This window comes from Tenebrio molitor, chromosome 8 (genome assembly GCF_963966145.1).
Source record: "Tenebrio molitor chromosome 8, icTenMoli1.1, whole genome shotgun sequence".
Lineage (NCBI taxonomy): Eukaryota > Metazoa > Arthropoda > Insecta > Coleoptera > Tenebrionidae > Tenebrio > Tenebrio molitor.
Window position 1 is genome coordinate 19,266,295 of NC_091053.1, and position 24,610 is coordinate 19,290,904.

At 33.4% G+C, this 24,610-nt stretch overlaps 1 protein-coding gene across 3 annotated transcripts in view; it reads left to right on the plus strand.

The window, feature by feature from the left end:
- The window catches only part of LOC138137367 (proteoglycan 4), a 55,406-nt gene that overhangs the window by 14,536 nt on the left and 16,260 nt on the right, over nt 1-24,610 (plus strand). The window contains exons 1-2 of one of the 3 annotated variants that reach the window (XM_069056724.1): nt 12,624-12,747; nt 16,691-16,731. The exons of 1 other annotated variant lie outside the window; for it this stretch is intronic. The gene's annotated coding sequence lies outside the window, so the exon portion shown is untranslated. Of the gene's footprint in view, nt 1-12,623; nt 12,748-16,690; nt 16,732-24,610 lie in introns of those variants that run through there. One more of the 3 variants, XM_069056723.1, reaches the window with a different exon arrangement.

The following is a 24,610-nucleotide window of genomic DNA, read 5'->3' on the forward strand; positions in this document are numbered from 1 at the left end:
TCTAATCTGAGAACAATTTTTAAAGCGCTTTTTAGTTAAACACCGAAATGTATAGTAAAAACGTTTTAGATGTGCTCAAGGTCGCTTAAAAGTGATTGAACTGTATGTACAGTGGCCGGCAAAAAAAGTTTGCGATCATTTAAATGTCAGTGTCATTAAAACATTAATTACACATTTGGATTTTTATGTGACAGAAAAGTGATGGCTACTTTTTATTGCCGGCCATTGTACGTTAGTGAGAAATCTGTCATAAATTTCGTGGTAGTGCCAACTTAACGACAAGTCCCCAATCCACATCTATAACGTTCCGGGAATATGCAATTGTTTTTAATGGTAAATGAAAATTTCTCTAGCTATTTAAATAGCATCTGAAAATAGAAGAAATTTAACAATGTTGTCGTGTCTTAACTATTAAAAAAAAGGATTTAACGGTGATCATTGAGACTTTTTGAATATTTAATGTTACATAATGCAACAGTATTGCATGCAATATTTCAAATTAACAAATTTTTGTAATAACGTGCGTCGTAACTTAATAAACTGTCACCTGTCAATTTTGACATTTATGTGAATTTCATTTAAAAGACGGTTTTCATCCGACAACACAATTTCGTTTCATGACAGAATCCTATTTTCGAAATGGAAACGAAGAAAATAATGACCGGGTATACCACACACCACTTTGCTGGAGTTTCGACTCTCTCTTCATCACGGATATTATTATAGTATGAGTGAAGCTAAACCGTACGTTTTCAGAAGGTTTGCTTTCCCTAGAGAGTGGTTTATCAATTTCATTTGTCAAAATAGCCACCTAAAACATTATCATAATAGATATACCTACAGATAGATATTATCTTTGATGTAACGATGCTAAGATGTTTTGAGGCCGTTAAAATATTTCGTTTGTATTTCGAGCCGCTCAATTACCTCCGTCGTAATTGCCTCATCGTCCGGAAAATGAGTTCTAGCAAAGTGTTCTTCTATTGTTGCGAATGTACACTAATACGCTAATCACTGGAGCCAGATCTGGCTCATAGAAAAGTTTGCTATGATATTTTGAAACCGGCATTGTGAATAGCAGTCAATCATGGAAATGTGAGACGAAACGTTGTTCTGATGGAACGTGGAACATCATATCCTGTCTCAATTTTCCTGTACTTTTACTCTCGATACTTTCAAGTATTGTAACACTACGAGGAAAACGCACAATCAGAATTTGAAGAAACAATTTTCTCTCTGCGATGATGAGTTTTGCTAAAACTATTTAGAAACATTTATTTGCCAATCAATAAAGAGCCTTCCAAAAGAATGTTTTAAGGCAATGGACAGAAATGATATTTGATATTTGCCAGCGGCTTAGAGGTTATCTCTGGTGTAATGTAGTGCGGGACCTTATCGTCGAAAGGTGGCAAACTATTTTTCCAAGCACCCTACGATACCACAATCATTTTGGAACTCTTTGTATATGCGTATATTGCAAATAACCGTTTGAAATGTATGATTTCATCTATTTCCCATCAAAATCATACATCTCATGTTTATATCCTTGACTCTTTTGTAATTTATATCGTATTTTACATATGATGAAGAAACAAATTTTCACAACCTTGAAATTATATTTTCGTAGATAGACAGTAATTATCTTTATTGCATAATTGCAACGTACTGTCAGTAGTTAGCAATCTGTTTTATAATGTAATACAATGCAAAGCAAACTATAATAAAATTATACCAACGAACCTTGACATTTGTAAAAAATACTTTTTTGAATAACCGTACGCGAAACGAGCACTTCGCGTACCTAAAACAGGTCGCGAAATCCAATTTCGCGGCCGTTGCTTTCAACGACGGCCGTTTGCTTGTTCATTTTATAATAATTACAAATTTTCGGTTGCAAAAAAAACGTTGTGTACATCCTCGAGATTTTCTCTCGTCACGTTAATGAACGATTTCACGGCCTTGATATACAAATAACGATACTCTATTTTCTAATCTGGAAGTGGATGTTATTATGACTTGTTATTATTCTTATTATAAATCATCTGCATAATAAAATTATAAAATTAGTGCCTAAATAAAGATAACAATAAAGAACAAGTTTCGCTGACCATAAAAATATCTAATTATAAGTCATTTAATGCCGCCTGTGTAGGTGGATATTTTAAAATGGTTAACTTAACAATAATCTCATCAGTCATCAGCACAACTTTATTAGGCGAGAGAAACGAAATACAACTTCTTATATGAGCAAGTAGGTAGCTTGGATTATTGTGTAGTAGACGTAAATGTCTTAAATCGGGAAGCGGTTCTTCAATAATTTTTGGGAAGATGCTGACCCCACTTAAAAATTTAATTGTGCTTTTGGAATGTACCAGATATGGGCGTGTTTATCGTTAAACTGGTATTTACAATAATTTTACGAAGCCACGGGAAATTGCATTTAACTGACAAAAATGTTTTATCGTAAACACCGATGCATTACTCGTTGTACCAAGAATTTAATTAACGTTTAAACAATTGCGTCATCAATGTGTTAACACGTTCATAAAATGAACTATTTACTGCTGTTACTAAAAAAATTGAGGTGGGTAACAATGTAAGAAAGTGTAAATTTATTTGGAGTAGGAATTAACTGCGAGCATCTTACATTGCACACACCTAATATAAAAAAGGGGGTACAGCATCGAGGCCGGGTTTATTTATCGTGAGTTTTTTTTTGAAGTTTGTTCGCCCATCTAAACCCAATATTGCTTAACTTCACTAATCTATGAAATTAATCTAAATAAATTCGTGGTTATTGTTATTTAAATAAAAGCTCGACAGTGATAAAATCATATCAAAACCAATGTCACTCGGACGAAACTTTTGGTATTTCTTTAAACAACAATAACTTACAAATTAAGCTCGATTGAGCTTGATACGAAGTGAATTCCTCTCAATACATGTGAGATCAGCTAAAAGCAAAAGCAAAAATGATTGTTTAATTATTAAGTGTTTGGGAACAATTTATCGAAAATTTAGCGAACCTTTTAACTATGAAAGTCCCCAGATTACTTTCAAGAATTAATTAATGTCCAAAATTGCACATAAGAATATATTTTGGCGCAGTCCATGTAGGGAAACAACCACTAAAAACTAAAACAAATAATTTCTAAACCAAAATGGTCACAGCTATTGAGTCTTGGAGAATAAACCAATACTGGAAAGATACGATATCTGTAAAATAGAACGTCTTAATTTAATTATTTTTAAAGGGAAACTTTACCTACATAATGATAATTAAAAAAGTGAAATTATTTTAATAACCGAAAGTGCTTATCCCACTTTGCTACGATCAACAAAAAAATCCGACCTTTGTTTTTTCCAAATATGCGTGTTCTAGATTTTTTTCGAGGAGTAGAAAGTGAACTGACTAAAAATATAGATTTAAGAGATATGATAAGAATCATTGGGCTCATAAAAAGTGATACCAAAACGTTTATTCATCTCGTTGAAATCCTCGCCTGGGGAGGCGTTGGAAACCGTCAATTGTTTTGCTTTTTTAACGTGTAAATTGACAGTTGTAATTAGAACATCTTGACAACTAACCTAAAATTTATAAACAAAAATCTTTCCATATTTTTTTCTTGCATTGCAATGTTTTAACAATTCCTATTCTCGAAGCAAATATCTAAGAGCACCCTTTGCTGAAAACAATCATGTTCAATCATGTGTCGATTAAATATAAACAGTCATTCGTGTCAAACGGCGGGAAATTCAAACTTTACACTGTTTCAAATGGTTTACTCAACGCCTACTCATTTGAACGCATGATATTTACTTGTATCTGTATTGTAAGTAATCCCTAATAAACACAATGTAAAATCTTATCAATTGTTCTCAGAAAATAAACAGTTCCAGATAGTTCGACGATGAATAAGCTATGTACTATCGCGCTTTATTTATTTTAAGATTTCAACAAATCGTAATATTTGATCGGTACACTTCGAGTGTGTATATTAAAAATAATATTTTCTTCTATTCTTAGACAATTCGAAATTCTTTAGATAAACACCAAATAGACTCGTTGGGTGAACGACCAAATCTAAATTTGCCCAGATGTAATATTAGACCGAGTTAATTGAATTCACACCGAATTAAAACCATACTCTCGAAATAAACATCCCGGAAACACGGATTATTTGTGTACGTGATCGATTAGTAACCGTTTACTGTTATTTTTTCGATACATGTTAAATCACAACAATAAATCAGAATATTTTAAACGGTACAAAATATAGTAACAGTGGAACAAGTTTAAAAGGAAAGTTGTACCAGAAGCGCCTCGGGATGGTTCTTAGGTTTGGCCTTGAACTTCGAAATCGTATGGTACAATCCGTTCGGTTTGTAATATATGCACAATAATATTTATACAATTGCGGTACTTACATGCGTGTTAGGGTAGGTTTGCATTCTGCATCCGGTGGAAGATTCATCATGGACAGTTGAATAAATAAACCGAACCAGTGGCTTAGTAAGAGTGTTTATTTGAAGATGCGTTGGTTATTATCGTTTCTTAGAAGTGATACGTGAAGCTATAAAATGCATTGAATCACATTTTTTCAACAAATAATAATGTTTGTCAACGAAATAGTTATTTACTTAACAAGCGTGTGTAATTTGGGCTTTTTTTGGCATGAGTGGGCCAGTTTAAAACTCGAGTGAAACGAGGGTTTTAAAGGTCCACGAGTGCTAAAAAAGCGCAAATTACACAAGAATGAGTTGAATACAACGTTTTTTTGTACGACGAGCCCCCCCAAAGGCTCCAAATGACTGAAAATCTTTAAAATTAGCTTGACGTTTCGTTTTGACAAGTTGTCAAATTCATCAAAATCCGTTCACACAGGCGAAAATTCTCAAATTCTGACAAGTGTCGAATAAAAAACAGATTTATTCTGTTATTTATTTTTATTTGATCTTAGATTTTTTTTATTAACTAAAGCACTACGGTTAACAATAACATTATGAAAGTTGGAATTAGTTTTCGACGATTATTTTTTGCTTATTGTGTAGGTTGAAATCTGCGGTTCACCTTGCATAAGTATGCGTAACAAAAAAGGAAGTGACTCTTTCAAAACTTGACGATAAAATCTGTTTTTATCGAAGCATGGATTTTCCATCGGTGGATAATTAAGTATAAAATTGTTAGCTACCTAGTTTTCTTCAATTTGAACATCCAAAACTGTCGCAGTGAGAAATCTCCTGTGACAAATTCTGGAAATTCAATATAAAATTATCGAGTACATTTTAATAATTAAAGTAAAAGGTGTAGAAATAATTACATAATTTCACAAAGGAAAGTTACTTTTTCGGCCTCCGTCTAAATTTAATGAGTTTTCATTCGCCCAAATCGTCTTGAAACAGTGAATTCCATGCCTAGGCAAGAAAATCGAAACAGGAATTTTTAATGAAAGATTTTAGGTTGGTGGTACTGAGTGTCAATGACATTTGAAAACGCAAGCTGTACATTGCGTATAGCAGAAGAATTTGTTTGTACGTTTTGAATATATATTTGAATGTCACAGTCGCTTCTTGGATCCTTGATAGTACCAAGGGAAGAAAAATAAATTCCCTATCCGGTAATATTTTAACAAAACTTATTAATTATCTTTTGCTTTAAAAAAATTGTCGGCCGAAAATTTCTGACTTTGTGATACAAATAACTATAGTAAAAAGGTTTTAGATGTGGATTGTCAAACACAAGGTCGCTTAAAACTTATGGTTGAACTGTACGTTAGTGAAAAATCTGTCATAAATTCGAAATATGTACCTTATAAGCGCGCTTAGTTACTTTTCCTGGTAGTGCCAACTTAACGACAACTCCCCAATCCACATCTACAACGTTCCGGCAATATTCTATGGTATCAATTCAATTTGTACCGCGTGAGCATCAATTACTGTTTGAGTTGGCAATAAAAATTTTACTTGAAATTGGCAAGACTGTGAATTGCACCTATTTCCGTTTGTTTTACATATTGTCATTACTGACAGCTGACATAAGTTTCAAATTGTCTTGGTTTTTGAGTTTTTGATCGGATTCATTTGGAGCAGGACCTTTAAATTAAATGCCTTTTCCTCGCTCTAACTTGTTTGTTTTTAAAAACTCCTCATTTTTCAATAAACCGTTGCTTCACACATAACTTAATTTTCTGCGATCTATCAGATCCACGTCACTTCCGGTTATGTGCCCAATTTAGCCAACAGGAAGGCAAAAAAGTCCCCATAGTTTTATTGCCAACTGAAACAGTAATTGTTGCTCACGCGGACCTTGAGTATTGGTGAGAGAAACATTATTGACCTATTATGTCAGAAATAGTTATTTTTTTTTTTAAATACTTGTATGTGATGGTATTTAAATTTGACATTTAAAAACTATTTTTACAATTATGAAAAGTATCACATTACAAACGAGAACTTAATTTTTATAGATTTGTATAATTTAAGAGGTTGGAAATATAAGTAAAAGGATGCGTGGGTGGACAGTCTGAATTTTGTGCATAATTTCATTGCGACCCAAATAATTTAAAAACGAAGACAATATTATAAAAAAATAATTGTTAATTATCATTTTTTCAACATAAACATGTTGATTTATCTGCTCCTTGTAACAATTATTTTTAGGCTTGATATTTATTTTTGGCATTTAAATTCAAACAGTTAAATTTAGAAAAATATACCAAAACAAGTATTGAATACTGGAATAGGGTTTAGGAAGTCATATTATCTTTTTCGGCGAAGAACGGTACACATAAAGTGTGAAAACTTTAAATTCTTTCTTAATGTATTTTTTTTTTGCTTCAACGTGTTAGATAAAAAACTATTTACCTCTGCTAACTGATTTTGAGACGTGTGCTTACTAAAATTTCACAATTTTTAAGAACTCTCAAGGTCATATCAATACTAGTATCAATTTGTCAATATCAATGACATCAGTATACAATGCCTATTTTAAAAGTTGTGACAGATAATTGTCGTGATATTTAGCAACAATATCAAATCCAAGAAATGCTTTATTTTTTTTAGAAATATACATACTTTTGGTAAGTTAATCTCCGTGGGGAATCTAGTTTAGTACACTAAAACAACAAATTATTTTATGTAACAAAAAAGACATTAAGACCATTTCCCACCACGTAACAATTATGTGTTCCTGCGTGAAGAAATGATACGACAGTCTTAACTGCAGTTTTATTAATAATTTTTTGAACTCGCTCAAAATGACATTTCGCAACCGCATAGTAGTGCGCGAAATCGATGTTCGCGCACTACTATGCGGTTGCAGGCTATTTTGAAGCACTAGTGCGCACACATCGACGTTCGCGCACTTGTGCGAATGTTTTTTGGATAATTTTAAGCACTAGTGCGTCGATTTCGGGTACTAGTGCTTCAAAATCATCCAAAAAGCATTTGCCTTTTTGAGCATTCTGAAAATAATTTAACTTGATAATAATAAATTCTGGTTTACAAAACGGCTTTTCTCCAATTTGGATGATGAAAATTTCAAAAGAGTAAAAATAAATCGCTATTAATTCGATTGATACTTTGGCAAGCACCATCCTATTCACAAAAGGTATACGATAAATCAGACATAATGTTCGTTTCAAAAAATATTGTACGAACTTCGATGCGAGAAGACGTATTCGGCACATTCGCACAAATGAAGCACTCGCTCCTTCGTCGCTCGTGCCTCAAATAATGAAAAGTTGTGTTCTCGTATTCATTTCGTAAATAAGTATTTTGGGAGTGTAAAAAAGAATGCGGTTGTTTCAGAATCTGTAAAAATACTGTCATTAGCTACTCCCTGCTCTGTCGCTTTTTTAGATACAGGGTGATTTTGAAAGTTGTGCAGATATTTTAATCACGAGCTACTGGCTTCATGTAGAACTCGGAAAAAATATTTAAAAAATTCTGTCAAAAAATAAAATGACATTTATTTTTTGAGCTACAATGTTTTTTAATTGCTTTTAGTTTTCTACGTTGTCCTACAACCTCGTTGGTAAAATTTCGGCACATTTTAAAAATACACCCTTGTATATTTTACCTACGAGGTTGTTTGAAACGTAGAAGACTAAAAGTAATTAAAAAAATTGTAGCTCAAAAAATATTTTTTGACATAGTTTTTTAAACATTTTTTCCGAGTTCTACACGAAGCCAGTAGCTCGTGATTAAAATATCTGCACAACTTTCAAAATTACCCTGTATAATAACAAATGGTGGCCATAAATTAAATTATCACAGAACGATGATGCCTACGCTACTGTTGTGAACGTATCAAGTGTTAAATCTAGAATTTTGCCACAATGGGTCTCTCTGAGCGCTCCATAAGAATAATTAGTGCTCGTCTCAACTTCTAATTTGCACCACTTTCCCATGTAAATAGCCTCTGCCAGACTTTTATTCTGCAAGAGTGTCACACTGAAATGCTACCTCTTCAAACAGTATTGTTCCGTAGTAACAGTAAAAATATGTATATGTCGCTCAACACCACAAAAATGCAAAGTATCTACAACTCCTGATTAGACTTCACAAAAATCTGACGACAACAATTACCAACCACATTAACTGCACATTGCAAATAATCCTCTAAACCTGGAAACTCTCAATGCACTCGGCTAACGCCTCGGACCACAAACCGTGCTCGCACTTGCAAAATGACAGTTTCTGGCCTTGTGATACAAATCACTATTAATTAAAAATAATGGAATCAATTTTAAATCAAAGATTTACAAAACGTGAGGCTCATTACAAAGAACGCCAAACTTGTTGATCTTTAATTACGAAATTTGAAGACCAGAACTTTTTGATGAAAGTTTAATTACTGTGCTTTTAATGATAAGAATCATCGCTATAACACAATGCGCAAGTGTTTTTTTTTATAAAACTGGATAATATCTTATTCTGTTTTTTTATAATAGGAAACAATAAAATAGTGACCCACTTCTTAATTCCAATTTTCTGTAAACTTTCAAGTGTTACAAGAAATTTCTTTTGCACCGATGTAAAACAATTAATTGGTTTATGAAGTTTTAATGGCCACAATATCATTTATGAGATTTTCACACTCTGCTTATTTATTTATAACATACACACATTGTTATAAGCGATTGAGATTGTTTTGAGGAAAATCACTTTAATTCGAATTAAAAAAATAGATAAATGGGTCAATCGGTGTAAAAATACCCTAATTATTAAGTTGAGATTTGTATTTCATATATTTTAGTTTCTAAATTGTCTGCTTCGTAACGAATTTTAATTCGTCCGAAATAAATAAAATAGCATTTTTATTTAGTGTTTCGCTGAGTGGACAAGTGTGTGAAGGAAATTTGTCAAATTCTTGCCTAAGTTTAATTCAGTAATAAACTGTCGGAAACAATAATCAAAAGATTATTTTGTAAAATCATTAAAAAGTTGTGGCACATGTCTTGCAATTTTTTTTAATTCCTTCTCAATTTTTTAACTCGCAATTCTTGGTACAAAGCAAGAGATTTTTTTTTTTAAGTGTTTAAAGTGATATTTCCCCAAAAAATTCATAATTACATCCATGATCATCGGGTTTTAGTGGTTTTTGCTCACTGAAAATAGTTAGCAAAGATGGCAATTGAATTCCTAGTGAGGAAATAATATTTTCTCACTAGTGAGCAAAGTGAATGTTTTGAGAGTTTGTGGATTACAAAATAGCTATTGTATCACTAGGCCAGAAACGGCGCTTGTGCGAGTAAGATTTGTGGGCCGAGGCGACAGCCGAGGCTTGAAAATGCCAGACAAAATATAGTGCATACATTTTAAATTTGTTTTTTTCACCAATCTGGATAATTTATCAGCACAGAAAATATTTTTCATAACCAAAAGAAAAAAAAATCCGTTGTATTAATAAGCAACTAACCGTATACATTTTTTCATATTATATTTTTGTTACATTGTATCTTCGAACGTGACTAATTAATTTATAATTATCGTCACTTGACGTTCAGATCATTTAAATAAGTTAGCTAATTGTCATAATCAGCATTTGCCAAGGTGCCAAAACAAAAGCACAGCTTTGCATAATGAACCTTTTTTGCATTTTAAATCACCTCAATACAATTTTGTACTAATTAATTTTATAACAACATAATGAATATGATAAATGTGAACAAACATTTCTCTAATGAATTATTAAAGTGTTAATTCCATTATGATCATTCAGAATCCATTCAATTCTCTCACTCACTTGTTTGAAGAAAGTGTGCATTGTTTTGCGGAGGCATGCGACCGATTAATTATGCATTTTCTTCCAAAAAAACAGGGAGGAACTGGCGAAGAAAGTCGTTGGATAACAAAAACTTTATAACAGTGTATTGAACTTGGCTTCTTCATTCAAAACACGAATTGTGGCATCGTCTGTTTAAATTTAAACGAAAAGCAACTTTGCCTTTCTCACACATCGATCAGATACGTTACTGATTAATAAACATTCGGAATTTTAATACCGTTCAATGGCCCGATAATAAATTTTTAGTGAAGATTAAAAATTTATGTTGATTCTTGGAATTATAGCCTTTGATGTTTCTCATACCTTCTCACATAATTCATACGATCTTCCGTCCAGATAGCGCTCGGATATTTGAAGATATCGCGAGTGCTTTAATGAAGAAAAGTAATTAAAAGTTGAATTGTACGAGTGAACGTGTTAACTGCACTTTCCAAGTGATCGGTATAGTTTACTCATCTTCATAAATTAAATTGGGCGCAACAAAAGGTAATAAATTGGAGGCAATTTCAGGGCACAAGCATTATAAATAGAAGAACAATAGCTACTTAAGAGTTGATGAGCTGAAGAGCCTCAACGAGGCACACCCTCCGGAGTATTTTTACCGGTCCTAAAATACGCCGAAATGTCCCCTTCGTTCCAAAATAGCTCGTGCCATTATTCAAGACATCGATCACGTGGTAGAAAATAGAGTGGTGTACTCTGTCCAGTTTAAAAATGGAAATGAATTAGAAAACTTCAAAGGAAATAAAAAGAAATTATGGTATTGCAGTTTTCTGTTGTGGCGGTTTAAATTTAGCAATTTATATTTAAGAGAAACTAAACTCTAGTGGTGAACGTTTTCTTTTATTAATATGTATACTATGCTCATTTTAAAAATAGATATAAATCACATTTCTTAGTACCGTTGACAGCTGTAAAATAAAAAAAATATAAATATGTTTGTAAAAAATACAGTAACATTTAATTGTTGACAATAATTACAAAAATATTTTTCTGCGAGTCTGAAAACTAAAAAAAAATTAATTAAGAAATGACAAGTTGACAACGACTAGGCTTATAGCACGTTCAAATCGAGAAGTACATGGGCGGTCCTAGTATTTACGTGACAACCAGTGAGACGCGACTCCACGTGATGTGTACTTTTCATTTTTGAACGTGCCCTACGAATCGTTCGGGGATGCCAACCCACTAAATTTTCTTCAGTCCAAGTACTGTTCTTGATCGATGAAGATCGAAGAAGAAAAAAAAATGGTTCCACAAAATCTCTGTTGGATTAAGCTCAGACCTCTACGCTGGCCATCTGATGTCTATAATGTGCGGTTTAGGTTATTACCATGTGGCAGTGGTCAATGGTCATACAAAAGACATTATTTTTGACTTTTTTAAACCAAACAGGAAAGTACCACAGGAAAACCGCTTGTAAAATCCTTGTTGGTCAAAAGGAAGAGAAACTGCGCACACGCCTCTTGCAGCCATGAAACGAATGCTCGCTCAGACGAAAGAGGAAATCACGAGTTTCGTTATTAAAATTAATCATTTAAGATTTCTTCAGGCAAACAACCACTTAAATTGTGACTTACCTTGTTTGTCCAATTTAATACATTATGTAAGCGGTTATATCGCACCGGCAAATAATAGTGATCTAATTTCACGGCCCAAACCGCATACTACAACCTCCGGTCATCAAAATTCCTCCAAAATTATGGCTGTCGAGACGCCATCATTACTTCCATGGGAAAAAATAGGTTTGCACGTTTAACCAGAAACGTTCCTAGAAGATGCTCTAAAGATTCCTACCATTTGTAATTATAATGGAGTGTGCTACTGTGCCACTAGTTATCTTGACTAGAGGGGGCAGCAACAATGCCCAATAAAAAAATAAAACAAAGACACTAATTATATAGGAATGAGATGATAATGAGGAGCGTTTAGAGTCGCGTCGATATCACTTATTGCCTGAGATTTATGATAATTTGTCTGCTGAATGGAAAACGAATTGTCTTTTCTACCTCTCTTCACACGGTCTACATTCAAGAATTTTCGCGTTTCAGTGTGAAGGTTAGAATTACTGCAATAACAACACTTTAATAGCTTCGCCACTTGAGTAGTTTTGTTTGAAGCCGACTCAAGTCAAATTTCACACCTGTTGGTGCCCGCGGGGTGCGTTCAAAACTTGACAGTAGACGAAAGAAGAGTCGCGTCTCTTTTCAACGTGGTTGTGCAGATCTTGGTACTCGAGAGTGGGAATTTGTTGTTTCCCCCTGCGAAGTCGCCAGCGTGAAGGTTGGAATTTTGCATTCACCTACTGAGTAATTGGTTAAAGTTGAATCGACAGATTTAATAATAATAATTTTCATAACTTATGGTGCACGCAAATGTCAGTACAAGATTGTGGAGAATGTGTGGAAGTTGCGAGTGGAAAATCAACGGGATAGACGTTTTCGCAGATGCGATAGGTATGTTGATAGTTTTATACGAATCTCTAGTGCAGGAAGATGATTTTTGTATCAAGTGTTTAGAATACGCTTTCGTTTTTTGATTGTTAGAAATTCCAAATGTCAGTTGAATTGTCATATTTGATCAATTCTTTTTTTCTTTGGGAGTTGGAAGTTACTGTGTCGCAAATGAACCATTGATTTTTGTGCAAAAGTGCTCTTGGTATGTGATACTCGCATTTCTGTTAATCGTAACTTATAGGTTTGCATAGTTTGGAACTGGAACGTCAAATTATTGTTCAGTTGAGTAATCAATAAAAACAAATAAAAGTGACAAACATGATAAAATATGGCCATAACGGATGGGCTTTAAGTAAAAATTAAAAAAAAAATGGCTCAATATCTACAGAATATCCATTCTTGATTTTTTATCGTATTTCTTAATCTACAGGGTATCTATAAATGATTGTCTGGTCCAGCTTGCTATGAAAACTTGTCAAATTTTGAATGTGCCGCTTTATACAGGGTGTTTTTGAAAGTTGTGCGGAAATTTTAACCACGAGCTACTGGCTTTATGTAGACCTCGGAAAAAATATTTAAAAAATTCTATGTCAAAAAATAAATTGACATTTAATTTTTGAGCTATAATTTTTTTAAATTGCTTTTAGTCTTCTACGTTGTCCCACAACGTCGTAGATAAAATTTCGGTACATTTTAAAAATACACCCTGGTATGTATATCATGTTTTATAAAATGTACGCCAATGCGAAGTAACCTATAGGAAATATTCTTAAAAACAAGGAAACTGCATTGTACGTTTTATAAAACATGATATATAAGGGTATGTATTTTTAAAATGTGCCGAAATTTTACCTACGAGGTTGGGGAATAACGTAGAAGACTAAAAGCAATTAAAAAAAATTGTAGCTCAAAAAATAAATGTCATTATATTTTTTGACATAGAATTTTTTAAATATTTTTTCCGAGTTCCACATGAAGCCAGTAGCTCGTGGTTAAAATTTCTGCACAATTCAAAAACACCCTGTATGTAGAATAAAAAATGTGACACTGAATGTCACATTTTCAGGTTAGGTTGTTGGCTTTTAACCCGAGACAAGTTTCAACTGTGTTTTGCTGCCGCTAACATTAATATACCGGGTGTACCAGAAATAGGTACAATAATTTTAAGTCTCGTCATAACCAATGAGTGTAATAAAACTTTAGGGAAAAATTGTTTTGAACCGCTATAAAAATCATCGAAAATTTTCCATATATTGACTTACCCGCTCATTGAAGCATTATTGTGTCTAACAAAAAGAACGAACCCACAAAAAATGAACGTAAGTAAAAGTAAAAACATGTTGATTCATTTACTATTTACACACTTTATTACGAACCAAAAAAAAAATAATGTGACATTCTTGGGAGCTCCAAATAAAAATATCGCTCCCCATTAATTTTTTCAGTTGCAGTTAAGAAAAAACAATGGAAAGCGATTAGGAACCTAACAACTTTTTACTTCTCACTGCTTCATTCATTATTTTGTTCACAGTCGATTTTTTTTAAATGAAATGAAAAGTTTATTTTGTTCGATACCTCCCTAGAAAGTGAGTCTCTATCCATGGTTACCAGTGAGTGAAGGTTTCACTTTCGCTCACTGTCTTTCACTCACGCATGATTGAAATTCGATTTTATTTTTTGTACACGTTGCGGAAATGGATGATGAAGAATTATATTATGTTCTTAAAAAATAAACAAAGTTCTGTAAAGCCAATAAAGGATTTTACAGAACTTTGTTTATTTTGTATTTTATTTTTTTCCCATAGCAACAGATCCCTCGGAACATGTGATTTATTTATTTTAATATTTTTGTTTCAATCTAATTCTTACTTGTGTATACATACATGGTGTTTCTGAAATAAGTGCGTTAATTTTAACTGGTAATAGAACTCATCAAAAGGAACAACTTTTCTCTCTGCCATTTTGGCGAAAAACGTTGCGTAATGGCTTAAAAAACTAGGAAAGATTTTCCTAAAACCGTCCATATCTCGAAAACTAAGCTACCTAAAAATGTGAAACAACCAGATTCTTACGAAGTGGATTTTTTGCTATACGGGTAGATTTATTTGAATTTCGATTTCGGCGTTAAAACTCGTTTTCTGGATGAAAATGGATGTTTTTTTCATATTAGCGCTGATCTCAATTAGCCATTGCAGTATTTAATGGCGTAGGGCTATTTTAGTGAAAAATTTCCAATTTTTTTTTGGAATTAAACATCGTTTTTCGGCAAAATGGTAGATAGAAAAGTTGTTCCTTTTGACGAGTTCTATTACCAGTAAAAATTAACACACGTATTTCAGAAAGACCCTGTATATTTTGGCAATTGTTTTATATTTAAAGTTTTAAACAGTAACTGTTCTGAAGTAAATACTTTCTATGTTTTCGTTGCCGGTTCCGGGTACTACCATGAGAAAATATCTTTATAAAATTGTAGTATGTAAATGGCCATAATGTGTCATTAATAAACGTATGTATTGCTATTACATATGTACATTGAAGATGTAGAAATGACTGTTTTGTATATTTTTAAAACAATTCTTTTGGATAAAATTAAAAATTTCCTCTAGCATTTTATGAATTTCATTACACCAAATACACTTTATTCTATTTTAGTCAATAATCGTCTTTATACGCCCTCAAATGAGGACATAAATTGGCCTTTAAACATTCCCTCGTGCCATAATCTCCTGATTATGCCCTTAATACATAAATAACTATTATTATTAAACTAATGCTGCCGTCGCTCTGATGAACACAACTTTGCTGCCGAAACGCGTGCCAGCTTTAGCAAATTAAAAAAGTGTTATTTGTAGTCGTGAACACCAAGTCATTTGAATTCAATCCATACTTTACAAGCCAAATACAAAACATACTCAACGAGAACATTTTTACATTGAGTAATTAGTGCTTTTCAAACCCTCTTCAGTATGCACGTGTCATTCACCAGCTACTGTTACAATGTTTGCAGTTACTAGTGTAAATTGATACAAATTGGTAAACAATGCACGTTTCGTACAAGTGTCACAACGTGACCAGAAACGTTCTCCTTGCCCAACTCCAAAACTGTACTTGGTTCCGTTGATGCAGTTTGTACAATGCAATACCACGACATTTTTATATCTGTGTCATTCATCCAGACCAAGTTGTTGAATCAAAGAGAAATCATCCAGTTTCTTGTCCCAACCACTCGACATGAATGGTGTAGTGGAATCCAAGTAAAAAGCAACCAAGTCGATAACAAATAAGGCATTATGGAGTGGTAACACCTGACGAACGTAATGCAAAACTATCTGTTACGTATACTACTACGGTACCTAGTCCGATGGAATTTAATTCCGTTACGTTCAATCAGATTATTCATGTTCTAGTCAACTTTTTACCCACGAGCAAAACTTGTACGACCTTGCCTTATTTAATTTCCGTTTACTGGTTTAATCAAGATGCGATAAGCAAGAGTGAAGTTGTCAAGTCCACAAATCAATTATTTTCAAAATTGTTCATGTTTCTAATTTGAACAGTCGTGAGAATATCAGTTTCTCGCAACCTTTCCCACTGAAAGTCAATATTATGAGCGGAAAGAATGTAAACATAACGTTTTTACGCTACCAGAGGATAAAACCTTCGAGAAAAACGTTCGCGCCAAAATGCAGAAAAATGAAAGTTCAATTAAAATTGTTTTTATTTCTAATTGGAAAAGTTGCAGCATTTGATTTATGCAAAATGGGTCAACTATGTCTGATTGATTGGCAGCTTATATAAGAATGTTTTATGTATTATACACCTTTTTCTAACATTTGATTGAATAATAGTGTTGTTGTTTGTTAAAAAAAAATTGTACCGTTCGCACCAACACATTTCTAAAATAGAGCGAACAAGAGATTTATCTCGATTTGTGTTGTTGCAGGTTTGTGAAATTTAATCTCCAACGTCAATACCTTGTCTCAGGTAAGTTTAGTCAGTTGACATTTATTTATTGGTGGAGTGGGTTTCTTATTTGTATTGTAATCCGTAACTTAACGCGGAAGTAACATTCACACCAAGGTTGCTTAGCCTTTTCGAGCAGTTATAAAGTCATTAGAATAAGAATATTACATAAGGTGGTAAGTCGAATGTGGTTATTTTTAATGAAAAGTAATACTACAGGAATATATGCTTAGTGAAATTTTAATCGCTCAAATTACCGTTCAGGATACGTTGATAACTTTAATAAATTATAATTAACGACGTTTAGGCTTGAAACGCGAAACTGAATGACAAGTTGCAATTAAGACCATAGCTCCAAATCAGTGCTAACCAATTTTAATACTTTCATGACATCTGTAGTGTATGTACCTACCACGCCTTTGCATTGATACTGTCGATGACAGATTGCGCCATGAAGAGAGGCTAACAGAGCGGCCGGATGCTTAAATGATAGTATAGAACAGACACTTATCAGTAGATACCAGGAGGAAAATTTACAAGAGCGAAGGCAGATATGCACAGATGAAACAAGACCGGAGAGAACAATGACCCAAAGAATATTAGAAACAACAGAAATTAAAATATTTAGGAAGATAACAAACAAGACTCTAAGAGATAGAGTAGGGAGAGAAGATATTAGAAACACCTGTAAGGTAGATTATTTAAATGAGTGGGTAAGAGGAAGAAAAAAGAAGGAACAACCGTATGGAAAGAATGATAGATAGCATAGTGGTAGGTAGGTGGGCAGTCGTAGGAGACAAGTCATCTGACTGAAGAAGATCAACGGGAAGGCCGAGAAAGGGGTAGTGTGACGACATATAAATGAGAGGTTAAGAATCGAAAAAGGAACAAGCATCTTGCGTACCAACAAGAAAAAAAAAAATAAGAACAAGCATGATTTTTTAAATTTCTTTTGCCACAATTTGTATATGCGAATAGTTTTCAGGTATGAGGCTGAAATTTGAATCACGAGGCGTCAGCCAAGTGCTGCAAAACTGACAGCGTACGAATATTGAATAATATTTTTCGTGTTCGTTTGAGCAAAGTCTTAAAAAACGTTAATTTATTGTAAATTTTGAGGTTATCTTTGACAGTTGTCAAGTTAGGTATATAACCGGGAAAGTTTTATACTTATAGTAAATTCAAAAAACTCCTGGACTGTCAAAATTAAATTTTAAATAAAATGCTTCTTTTGACTATACTTGGGTATAAAATTTTTTCGCTAGAGTGTACCCACTTCAAAATCTAGTTACAAAATATATTTAGGTTATGTTTTCCTTTTTAATCATTGAACTAAAAACACTTGAAACAAAATGCAGAAACTAAAAGAACCGGAGCAATTTAATCAAGTTTATAAAAAACAGAAAGAAAAACAGACAAACTGAAAACTAAACAATTGGTGCGATTCTGTTTTAAAATTTACCAATATTGTTATGTAACAAGGTTGTAGTTGCTATGATATGAAGCTGTTGATTGGTTGGATCTATGCAAAATCAATGTTGTTCAATAACAATATTGCTAAATTTGGAAACAGAATCGCACTAATTAACCAAAATTAAAAATCGCTAAGGATATACATATTGGGTGGAACATCTCTAATAACATACAGTGATTTTTTTTAAGACTGGCCATAGGGTTTTACATGCTAATTTTTCAACCCCCTGTTAACTTTTGTTCCGATAAAAATATTCAAAGCATTTTTGGAACAAAGGTGGAAGATTTTTTAAACTATCGGATAGATTACAATTTAATATCCCAAATTATAGAAAAAGTTGTCAAAAAAATATTTTTTAGGGCGCCGAAACAATAGTACGTCGAGCGGCCGCCAGAGTAGCGCCATTGTCGGCTCAACCAGCACCTGACGATCTCCACTTTTGGACGCTAATTTATAAAAATTATTTCCTCAATAGAGCTCGTGATAACACCTTTTTTAATGCTTTGGGTTCAGCCGATAAAGGCTACACACCTTTAAATTTAAGTGATAATATAATTTCAGACATTGTTAAGCCAAATATACCTGACACAATAGCAAATATAAAACAGAAGTCTTTACATGGGAGATACTTTAAAGAACTGGAACAACCAGAAGTTAATATTCAGGCCTCTCATGCATGGCTTAAGAAATCAAATATTCACCCTGAGACGGAGGGTTTTATATTTGCAATACAAGATCGTGTTATAAATACAAGAAATTATAAAAAAACACATATGCGGTTTACAATCGATCATTGATAAATGTAGGATTTGCGGAACTGAAGGGGAAACCATTGAACACATCATTTCTTCTTGCACCGTTTTGGCTCAAAGCGAATATAAAAAACGTCACGATATATTCCCTAAAATTATACACATGAATTTAGCTGTTAAATTCAATTTATTAAAGAATACACAACCACATTATAGTTATACACCAGAAAGTTGTTTGGAAAACGACAGTTACAAGTTATATTTTGATAGAACAATTTTAACTGACATTCATATTAAGCATAACAGACCAGACATTATAATTTTAAATAAACAACAAAAGCAAGCATATCTTTTAGATATAGCTGTTCCAAATTCACATAATATAACACAGACATATAACACAAAAATTAATAAATATTTAGAGCTCTCCGTTGCTATGAGAAATCTTTGGTGTTTAGAAAAAATTTCGATTTTACCACTTGTAATTTCAGCAACGGGAATCGTACCGCAATCTCTTTTTAAAAATTTAAAAATTCTGGATTTAGATAACAAATTGGTAGTTGAAATTCAAAAAGGTATATTATTATACTCATGTCACATCGTGAGGAAGTTCCTTAACATTGACACAGAACATAATACACAACAAAGTCAAAATGCGGAGGCGAGACGCCGGTAATTATGTTGATAAGCACTGCACTATTACTTGATAGTAATATCCGTAATAGTGTATGTACTCCGGCAAAATTGCCGTGCCGCCGGGTGGAGGTGGGATAGTAGTGTAATAAAATAATATTAATATGTATGTAAATATGTAAATGGTGCAAACCGTTGGAAATAAACTACTACTACTACTACTGCTTAATTAAGTTTTCATTTTCACAATGCAAGATGCTGTGTTTCTCCACAGTTGAATTAAAATCAGAAACGTTTTTTTGTTGAAGGTATGTACAGTTAATTTCAAAATTATCGAGTACACCTCAAAAATCAAGAAGTCGATTTATTACAGTTTTTTCCACATGTGAAGATGCCTTTTTGAAATTTGGACGTCATATTTTTATATAGGTTAGGTAAGTTTGACAACATAAATGTCGCTGTTATTTTAGAGCACCATAATATTGTTTGTTTTATCCTCTCTACACGGTGCTCTTCGCGATGTTATAATATTGGGCTACCCTCCGGATCGACCACCCTTCTTCGCATTTGGCAAGAATGACCACTTTCGCGTATTCGGTTAGATTAGGCATTTTGTTTGTGAAAATTGTCATTGATCTTTGACAAAAAATGTAAGTGCATTTTACACTGTAGAAAATTAGGTGTACTCTATAATTTTAAAATTAACTGTATGGCTTTGTAATATAATAATTTGTATGGCCCTCTTCTCTCGCGCCACCATAGTTCGTTTTGAATTTTCCATTTTGACCTTTTTACAAAATATACTTAAATAATTTTGCAATTTATTTGACAATGTCAATTTAAACAAATGATTAGTTTGAAAAATCAAAAAATCATAGATACCGATCGGGCATGAAAATAACTAGTGATTTAACCAACCTAACAACTCCAATTTTCATTTTGTCAGTCCAGATGTTTTTTGAATAGACTTTATTTAGTTATATACCACTTTCCCGATGATATATCTCAGGAAACAAACATGAAAAATTCATATACCTGTTTTTCTATCAAAATATTCCCTTTTTTGTACATCCCACCTTCATGTTGCTGCTCGTAACTTTTTCTGGATTTTTTTGGGTATTAATTCTTCCGTAATCGTGTCAGCGGCCTTACCTATATCAAAACTTGTAGATTCATTCATTTTCTTATCGATAAAACTTTGTGAAGTTAGGATTCGTTTCAACACTTAAAATGACACTAGATTGAAACATTTTGTTGATACCGTTGCGTTGCTATGACACTACCTACCGCGTAATCCAAATAGCACCATGTTCATATAACAAACTCATCAAAAAGATTATTGTTTTTATAATACTGGGAAGTGCAAAAAACAGCATATGGGCCTCAGGATCAGGACTAAAGTGATATTTTATCCCTTACGTGATTATTGGCCCTCGGGCTCTACGAGCCCTTTGGCACTGAACTTAAACACAGTGGCGGCTCGTGAGGGGGGGCTCTGGGGCGGCGCCCTCCCAGAAATTTATAAAGGAAATAAGGAAAATATATTCTTTTAAGTGTGTTAAATTTTTTATTAAAGATTGATTGATTTATTTATTTTATGTCAATAATATCAATGTATCGTATGCAAAGGTGGTAAATAGTAACCTAACTCTGTCCGCGGACGGTCCGCGGTAAGTTTCATATTATACATTTCTCCTCTTTGGGGAGGGCGGCCAGCTCTGGAGCTCTCGATCGCGTATCCTGTATCAATGGAATGCAGCGTCGAGTTGCGTTGCCATGACAACGTCACGTTTCACGAGGCCGTTTGTGGCAAGCAAAGTCGGCGCCCAACGTTCATATGCTCGTTGCAAACGAGATTTTGACGCGTGTTGGCAGTATTTACACTCTTTTAACGTTGACAAAATGAAAGTGTGATTTAAAAAAAACTGAAGTTTGGTCGAATTTATCTCAAAAATAGCGGTCGACCAGTGCCGAATTTAAATATTGTTTATGAACAGAAGCAATACAAAAACAAAGCTGCATTTATCCTCCGGTTTAATAAGAGTGTTTATAAAAAACGCCGTGGATATGTGGTTTTGAGGAAACAAATACCTTTTTCTGTTTTGTGTGCCTCCTGTTTAGTGGAGACAATAAGTGGACTGAAGAAGGTATGTGTGTGATTTAAAACATCCACGGCGCGCTTGATTTCATTAATAAACATTGTAACGTAATAAAAATGTTGTTTATTTTCTTGAATTATAATTGGACAAAAATCAACGTGTTGGACATCATTGAAATCAGAAAAAAATTCTCTACCAGAATAAAAATAAATAAATATGTTTCTATTAAAAAAAAACAAAGTGACACTTAATCGACATAACAATTAATGTTGAAAAAAATAAAAAATTAAGACGTTTTGTAGTGTTTTTATAACCATTGTATTGTTTTTTTTAATTATTAAAATCGAACAATAAATAACGGAAGCTACGGTTTGTGGCGTTTTTTAGGAAACAGCCTGAATATGTACAGTCACAGCCACGGAATTTCGTCAGTCTTTGTTATTCAACTGACATTAGCTGTAAGACAGGTTTTATATACACACCCCACATTTGAATTTTTGACATCCATGTCATGTCATGGATGTCATGTAGCATTTTGATTTTTATCGTGCGCGACAGACTATCTGTCACAAAAACTTTGAATGTCAGTCATAGTGACAATAAAGTTTAGGCTACACAAGTTTTTTCGAATTGACAGTAAAGTAACGAAATTCCGTGGCCGTAACTGTACATGTGACAGAGCCCTCCCTCGTCAACGAGTCACGAGCCGCCACTGCTTAAACACTCACTTTAGTCAAGAATGACTGAATCTGTTGGTAACAATGAAAATTTGAATGATTTTGGTATCACTGTAATGTAAATGTATTTCCGATTGTCAACTTTGACAGTGTTGACAGACAAATTTGAAATTTACTATCAAAGATTCGTTTTTGTAATAGAGGTATTTTCATAATTGGTGGCGGAAACAAAAGACTGAGAAATGTCACAAAAATGTATTGTCAGTGTCAAATTTCTCATAAACGCCGTAAAAAGGAATGTCTAGGTAAATTTAAATTTTCGCTAAATAGATTGAAAAAACAAATTCTAACGAAACCAATTTTTGTCAGTGCTTCAAAAGGAAAAGTTATTCTCATATAATCAAACGTATTACAAATTATTTCTCTAGTTCGATGATGAATAACTTTCTTATTGCCAATTTGCTGCATTTCTGTCGAAATCACGAACGTCTTTGAGAAATCTGACACTGACAATACAAATTTGTGACATTTCTCAATCTTTTGTTTCCGCCACCAAATCAACATAACCAACATAACCAAGTTTTTTTTAATGTCGTATAAAGTTGAAACATCCGGTCAGTGCCAATTACGAGACAAAAAACCACCAATATTTTTCAATTGTTTCATTGCCAACAGACTCAGTCATTGTTGATCACGCTATTTGAAGCAGCACCCACAACGCCATATCGCATTTTGAAAAAGTTATATACGGTATTTAAACATTTTGATTTACGACTACTACCGAGCCAGCAGCCCTCATTAACCGTAATCGAAAAATACCCCCTTTCATTTTATTTCGGGTTTAATTTATAGCCGAGTTTACCCTCGTTTCGGTTCACCATTTGGCACTTAAATTGCTTGAATTATGGGGATACATGAGAGCAGAGCAAGTGAAAAAATTTTACGGCCGAAAATTATGCCTCCGATTGTCGTATAACCAAATCGAACTGAACCGTGAAGCAATGAACAATGAATGAAAATTTTAATAATAGTAATTACGCAGCCAGAAGCATAATTGGCTTCGGAGAATTATAATTAAATCTTTCGCGTACCTACTATATGCGCATAATCAAGTCTTTGTTCGAGGAAAAAGTGGAATCATTTTGTTAGTCTTTCAATTGTCTTTGTTGATAATAATTTTCTATCACATAAAGTTGTTATTGAAGTGTCAATTAGGGGAAAAGAATTGACGGGGGAAATTTTAAAAGTAACGTTTCGTGCAGTTTATGCGAAAGATGTCGTGCAAGAATTTCACTACTTGATCGTTTTCACATGTACGAGTAACACTACAGCACCTTTTATTTCGTATCGTTGGAATCTTAATTACCTACTTTGTAGAAAGTAAATGTTACTGATGAATTAAATATAATTGATGATTTACGTTCACTGATGCGCAAAATTATCGTCATGCGTGATTAACTCTTTCAACATATCGAAAAGCTACTTGATTCATTATCATTGACCAAACGATCAGACAGCTAAAAACTTTTAACAATTATCGATCATTTTGTAAAGTTCATGTCTTGTATCGGGTGTTCATTAAAATTTATCCTCAAAGTTGGCGTTGAAGAGTCCATTATGAACGCACCACGGATTACAGATCAGATCACCTAACCTCACTTTTTGCCTTGTTTTAGTATGGCGAAGTCAAAAAAATTTCAAAAACACCTTAAAAGTAGCCAGTTTTTGTAAAAATAAAAACATTTAAGAGTACCTAATTTTACGATAGCTAATGTTTTTTATTATTTTTTTTTTTTTATAGAAAAGTCGTCTCACTTTGAAATAAGTTTCAGAGCTGTCATTTCCTAAAACAATCTAAAATTAAAAAAATGAGTAGCACTTGCTACATCTGTTCACAAGTTCTAACACAGCAACTTATCGGTGGTCTCCACCCTCTTGTTCTATTGTAAAGATGGCGAAAAGCCACTTTTAAAAGTGTCAGAAAGTCTTCCTTCAAAACCGTCTGCTTCATCTTTTGCATCGAACGAAACAACCACACGAATTAATTCAAAATGCTGTTATTGGCGATGCAACCGGCGACGAAATTATTCTTCCACTCTTTCCAGAAATATTCTGTTGTTCCGAATTGTTGTAGAAAAAAAAAACAACATTTTCCACGTGTTCCCGTAAAACATCAATTGTATCCACTGAGTGCGGATTCCTTTATGCACCCCACAAAAAGAAGTCACACTGTGTTAGGTCTGGCGATTTTGCCGGCCACGCTAT